Source organism: Triticum aestivum, chromosome 2B, assembly GCF_018294505.1.
Source record: "Triticum aestivum cultivar Chinese Spring chromosome 2B, IWGSC CS RefSeq v2.1, whole genome shotgun sequence".
NCBI classification, from domain to species: Eukaryota; Viridiplantae; Streptophyta; class Magnoliopsida; order Poales; family Poaceae; genus Triticum; species Triticum aestivum.
In genome coordinates, this window is record NC_057798.1 from 778,690,316 (window position 1) to 778,697,797 (window position 7,482).

Sequence of the window (7,482 nt, forward strand, 5' to 3'; positions counted from 1 at the left end):
CTCATAGGAATTCTAGAGGATAGGTTCTTATAGGATTTTTTCCTTTAGAGCTCTTTGGTTCATAGGAATGGATTCCTATTCCTACATAGGATTGGTCCCTATCCTCCACATTTCATAAGAAAATAAAAATGAGCCTAGACTCAATGGAAAAATTCCTTTGGTTTCAACCAAATGACATCTCGTTTCCTATTCCTATTCATAGGATTTGAGATACATGTCATCTCATTTCCTACAAAATTCCTATTCCTACGATAATCCTATCTTATGAACCAAAAGAGGCCTTGGTTTGCCTCATTTCCTCTAGTTGTTCAATTTTGGTATTTATATTGCAATGATAAGAGCACCACTGACACGGATGCTTTGGTTGGTTCCCAACTCAAATCCACTTTCAGGAGATCCTTCTCATCAATCATGATGGAGAAGTGGTATGAGCTAGTAGAGGTAGCAACTAGTATCAATTTCACTTTTGAATGTTGATTCCCTGGTTTGGCAACTAGAGAATAAAGGTCAATATTGTACTAGCCCTTTATACGATGTTATCAATTTTAGAGTACAGCCTGTTTTCATTCGTGTTGTTTGAAATTTGGCTACTCCTCCCAAGATTCATGTCTTTATATGGGTTTTATGTCACAAGAAGCTCATGAGAAGAACATAGCTGAAACTACTGACTGTCTTTTCTGTACATGTCCTGAATCCATACAACATTTTTTCTCTGGCTGTGTGTCTGCCTCTAATATTTGAACTGTTATCACTGCTTATTTTAAAATTCCTGTTGGTTCCTCATTTGAGCCAGTAGCTAGATTCTGGTAGCCAATAAGAAACACTTGGTGCTTATTGTTGCCAATGTTGTGATGTGGAGCATTTGGAAGTATAGAAATAGTATGGTCTTTGACAATGTTTCTTGGAATGACTGACATTAAACAGATTTGGTGGTCAATCCTAATAACACTCAGAACTTGGGTGGCCCTGCTCAAGAGAAAATTGTGATGGAAGAGCTCTCTGCTCTGACATACTGGAGGTTTTGAGAACACCCCATCGTGGCTACAAGAGAGCAGTGTAACTCCATATAAATCTATTTGTCTTCCAGGCCTCTACCGAGATGCAGCACAAGCTATCTCAGCTGATATCCTGGGAGCACTTTTTTTATCAGATGGAGAAGGGCCCTCATCGCCTCCAAGGGAAGCATACTTCACTGAGCCTTGCTTCAGTTATGGAAGCTGGATGTCTGTCTCTAATGCTATTAATGGTCGTTTTTTCTTTAGAAAAAAATATTGTTGTTCCAAGTTAGATTGTTGTCTGCGTGCAGTCAAACTCTAGTCTGTAGTTCTAGTCTCCGGTTTCCATTACTTATTTCACTTGGACATGCCTTTGTGCATGGTGTTTGGACCGCAAGTAGGTGGGGAAAAAATCATTGAAATGGAACCCTTTTTTGCGGATAATGAATCCTACAAGTATCACGAATTATTTTAAAAAATCAAAATTCAGACGAGGATAGCCTTGAATAGGTCGTGTACCGTCTGCGACACTGACGAAATGAATCACAGCTTCACTGTAGTGGACCAGAAACAGAAACAAAGAGCACCATATGCTACTACCACACAGGCGAAGTGAGAGCATCATGCCAAAACACCAAAGATCATGCTTAACTATGGCCGCACCGCCAACCATAGAACCCAAACTATAGAGTAATCGAGCCACAGCATTGACAATTTCCAAGCACCAGCTCATAAACAGGAACAACACGTTCGAAAGTCTTATTCTGAGCTCGAGCTTAGATGGACCTGTTATCCCATTCGTTGTCAGGCGCTAAGATTCGCATCAGAAGATGTATTTTACTGCGTATTTTGTGTAGTATGGGATGCTTTTTCACAGACTAGGGCCCACTCACTGACCGCATTTATTGGGACGTCCATCATCCAGCACTAGCCGGCTCAGATGGACAATAGCCTCGTGGTCCATGGCTCAGCCGTTACACACCCAACGGTGGCTTCCAGCGAATATTTTTTTAATATACATGCACTGCATCGACCACACACACCCCTTGCTCTGGAAGATTCACTTCTTCTTCCTTGCAGCCTCAGGAAGTGCTGCCACCCATCCCTTGCCCCGACTACCTCGACAAGGTGGTCACCTTCACCTCGCGCGTTGGAGCTCGCTTCTACAAATGCGTCAGGAAAGATGTAAGTGCCCATCTGCCATGAAGAACAATCTTTTGGAGCTTGGATCCCCACTCCGTGTCTGAAGTTAGAATCCATGCAGGCTGAGCTATGCGGGTTCATTAGATCCACGGACACGTACCTGCCGGAGCTGACTCGTCAGCCGTACGTGCTGCTATGCACCCGTCGGCTCCCCTTCAGCAGAGATACAGGCGAGACCACAACTTCGACCACGGCAGCCAGGCGGAGATTCAGCCAGCACATGTGCGCATGCAGCCGCGCCTCCAAGCTCCTCCGCCAGACAGCCAGCGCACGACGCTGCTCTTGGCCAGAACCAACTTCATCCTCGTCGTGCCAGCTGATCCAACCCTAGTCCTGCATGACAAATCAGCAAACTGATTACACATCCTGGCCGAGACTGTTTGTTTGTAGTGGAGCATATATACTTAACACATTTCTTTCATCATACTTCTGCACAATCATGGAAATTTCAAAACATACTCGGAAAACTTTACAAATAAACCTATTTTTTGGGCAAATGACTCCTGAAAAGCTCACCGGATATTCTTCACACAAAACATAACTATCACTAGTGCCTAATCATAATTTGAACAAATTTTTTTTACAAACCCTTGATCTCTAGCTATGGTGATGTGTATTTTGCATAGTGCTACAGGGCCTAAGTTTAGATGAAACACACTCGCTGCTGTCTAGCCGCTACATACATTCAGGAAAAGTGGAAAACCCATGCCTTTGAACTAGTTTTGTCTTAGTAAGTTTAGACATTTCCAAAATCAGCAGCACTAATTTATATGGTCAATTACTTCAAACTTCTGTTCATAATAAGCATCAATTTTATAAAATCCAAGGGGCCCTACAGATCGCAATAAGCTGAATATTAACCGTATACATTTCGAAAATTCAGCAACACTAGTTTCCTAAAATTCAGCAGCACTAGTCTATCATATTAAACCTACACATTCCGAAATTCAGCAGCACTAGTTGTCCTCCCGTAGTCTTAGTCAATTTCTTAAAATCCAAGGCTAAGGGTTTTACCTTCAAAATCATGCACACAAATTCATGAAAACCTGGGGAGAAGCCAACATTTGAAACTAAACCAGACATGCCAAGCTGGAACACAGTTCGACTTATTACATTACCTAGCCACTGGCCAAAATGCAGAGTTACGAAAAGCATGTCAACACCTAAAAATTAACCATGGTCTAGATTACGCCGAAGCTAAAACATGTCACCTACAGGCATATGCCTCAATAGCAAATAAGATAACTGAAAAGACACCATGAGCCCATCAGCTCCTACCCGGTGCATTCCACAAACTGCATTCTACTTGCCAGCCTTAGTTCCATTGCTTTATTACAATTATTTTGCTGGTGCCCCTCAAACTGCATTCTACTTGCAAGCCACAGTTCTTACATTTGGCAGGCTTCCGAGGTTGCTTAGGGACATCACCACATCAGGGCATGTAGTTTGCTTATGCCCTTGTTTTCAGCATATCATGCAAAACCTAGTCATCTTGCTTAGACCTTCATATGGAGCCTTCTCCGTACTTGTCGTTGGCCATCCCATATTTTTTCCGCTGGAGCCAGCAGTCCTTCCAACCTATTGCTTGTCCTCGAAACTGAATCATTGTCAGCTAAAACAGCAGTAGCTGCTTTGACGTTCATGTTTTGTTCCGCCAAAACTAGCTCCATGGGGGTCTGATTCACCACAGCCCACCTGTTTGCCAGTCTATCCTCGAGGCCAAGACCATCCCTAACTACTGTACAGGGTAACATCACTGTCAAATTCGACTTGAACAACTCGATCAATCAATTGTAGGCTTCAACACTAGTGTCGCCCAGCCTGACTAGTTCCATTGTGTGCATGTACATCGTGAAGTTTCTGTACGAAAAAGGGTTGTTCTGCATGCTGTCCTTCTGGTATTGTATCAGACGAGGTGGCAGAATGTCGCGAGCATCCCTCATCCATGTCTTCACTATATGCTTAGCTGGTATTTTTTAGCCTTAATGAAATCCAGCATCCCTTCATTATGTGCACGCTTTTCATGAGCTTCTCAGATAAAAATTGTACTCCATTTGTATCTGATTTACTAACAACAAATCAGTGAGAGCATCACCAGAAGCCTCGCCCAAGGAGTTGAATGTAGTGCCGAGAATAGGTGTGATCACATTTTCAGCCGGTTTCTCTGCAAAACATCTGACAGCCTTGTCGAACGCACTGATTCGATTTGGGCATGGTGTCCTGCTTGGTGCAACAGCACCAAGCCTCAGCCTGCAACACCAGGCAGTACGCATGATTTATCCAAATGCATTGTACCAACTGCTCTGAATCCACAAAGCTATAGCTGACTGATTTCTTTTCTGCAATCCAATTTTCTATAATAAAATCTTTGCATGTCTCATATCAAATGGTTTCATTTTAATACAGTTTGCTAACTACTCTGAACCCATACATCTCTAGCTGCCTGATTTCTTTAGTGTTGTTAATTTTTATTTAATAAAATATTTTCCATCTGTGATCACATAATTAAGCTTTTCATTATCAGACTGTCAATAATCAGAATGCATCGTACTTACTCCTCTGAACCCAGCAAACTGCAGCTGCCTGATTTATTTACCGCACTCAATTTTTCTTTACTAAAATCTTTGCATCTCGCATATCAATGAGTTACAACTGAATGCAGTGCACAAACTACTCTGTTTTATTGAAATCTTTGCTTATCTGATGACATAAGGAAGTTTTTTCTTATCCGAATTTCAACTACGTGAATGCAATGGAGTTAACCCGCTGAACCCGGTAAATTACAGCTGCCTGATTTCATTAGTGCTACCAATTTTTCTCCATTAATTTCTTTGCATCCCTTCCCCAACCCTGCGCAAGCGGGAGCTACATGCACCGGGCTGCCCTTTTTTTTTATTTCTTTGCATCTCTCATATCAGGAGGGTTCAGCTAAATGTATTGTACTACTAAATACTCTGAATCTAGAAAGATATAGCTGCCTGATTCTTTACTGATGTCAATTTTTCTTTACTAAAATCTTTGCATCTCTGATGACATACGGAAGCTTTTCCACTGACCTCTTATTCCATCCGGGCGCCTGGGGATTCGTCTTCCCCGTTGAGAGCTCGGGCATCGGAGGGGAGCTATCCCTTCTGCCCGCTGCGGCCTCCGCCCCTGATCTGTGCTTTGCCGCTGTCCGCCGCCCTGTGATGCTGCCGCACCGCATGCTCCGCCACCACTTCGCCATCGGCAACCGGAGGGGCAGGCACCAGGCTCTCTTCTCTCTCCTCAAGCACAGCAGATCTAAACCAAGGGAAAAAATAAATCGCTGTCAACAAGCTGACCCAAACGCCCGAAAAATGCAGACAACCTCGCGCGGCGAAGAAATGATCGACGTACCTGCCGATCGGCTGCATCAAGAACTCCATGTTGGATCGCCGCTGCCGCTCCTGACCTTTATCTCAGTCGTCGCCTTCAAATCGCCAGTCGTTTTGCAAGAGAAGACGGCTGGACTCTGGATTCAACTCGACTCGTGCGGCGAGACGGTAAAGCGAATTTCTTGATCCACGGATCAGACGGCGGCTCTGATTCTGATCCATGGAACACCTCCCCGGCGGCAAACTGCCGTCCTCACCAGCGTTAACTCTGGCCTACAGGACACGCCTGCCTGGACGTATTTCGAAACAGTACCCGATTTCTGGATGACCACCAGCGCTAGTATAAATTAATGGCACACATCCACAGGCACTAACCAACGACGTGGATAACGAGCTCATTTGAGCTCGCGCCCAGTTACTCCGCGTCCCAACACGTTCATCTCCTCTGGCGATGAAACTTCACAAGAATTTCCCGGGTCGGAATGGCAGTTTACATGGTAAATCATCAGTTACAACACGGGCACTAACAGATCTCACATACAGGAATAGGATGCACGAACCAATTTCCAACAGAACAGAGGATCAAATAATATCCATATGAAACATTTGCAGTGAAGCAACATGGTTTTGCTTATATGCAGACAGAAGGGAAAATCTCCAAAAAAGAAATGACACCAACAGGATACAGTAGATGGAGCTGTAACTCTCTCCACAGCATGCATAATCAAGCGGCAAATCTTTTCTTAAAAGTAAAACAAAAACTCAAGCTAGACAAACATTCCAGAATCCTTGAACAGAGACCCAAAGATAACTACTGAAAATCACAGCAAAGAACTGGATTTGGTTTACTAACATGTATATTCTTTCTACTGAGACAAGCCATTGTTGTAAAATAATATTACTGATTCCAGTCCAGTCCTTGATCTTACAGATATTTCTGTAGAGAAGCAAATAAACAATAAGAGTACACATAAACAACACAAAGACCTGCATTGTGAGCAAAAATAGGTGGAAAACAGACCTAATTTTAAGACGAGCAACAATACTTTGCATGGAAACACAGAGACCTAATTTAAACAGAGAAATGTCAAGTCACAAAATCTACATTTCACAGTATGTACCAACGTGAAATACTTGGCGCACTAAAGCTGTCAATGTCAGCATAACCACAGCACTACAGAATAAGAAATGCATCAGGTTAAGATTCACTTGCCAGCAAGCAAAAAAAAAACGACCAATCTCCATGAATAGTACACAGTAAAGTTGGGTTGCCCCCGGGCTAAAATCTCATTGAACCATTAGTGGCGCCTACATAAAATGATAAAGCCTGCAAAAATGAACTGTCTATGATCTAGCAATGGTTACAAGATAGAGTCAGCCATATTCAGAGTTCATTGAACCGCTTAGTTATGCAACAACGGAAGTACAAAGAACTCAACAACAGGGCATTGTTCAGCTGACTGGGCAAACACACAAATGAGAGATTATTGTAGGGTTCAACAAAACAGAAGGTATTTGTTTGCTACTCCCTCCGTCCCATAATATTAGGACGTTTTTGCGAGCCAACATAGTTTGCAAAAACGTCTTACATTGTGGTACGGAGGGAGTACCTTACAGCCAAATAGAAATTGAAAAGAGATAAGGTACTCCAGGGCACCTCCTGTCTCTGGAGAATTTGTCCCCGTTGACTCCCACCATGCTGAAGATCTCCTGCTGCTCCTTCTCCTCTGTCACTGCCACTGCTACTCCTTCTCCTCTGTCACTGCCACTGCTACTCCTCCCAAGCCCTCTCCGACTGCTCCTCGTCATGTTTCTTCACAGAACTCGTCTCCTCTCCTGCCCTCTCTGACTGCTCCTCCTCATGTTTCTTCACAGAAATCGTCTCCTCCTCTGCCCTCTCCAACTGCTCCTCCTCATGTTTCTTCAAA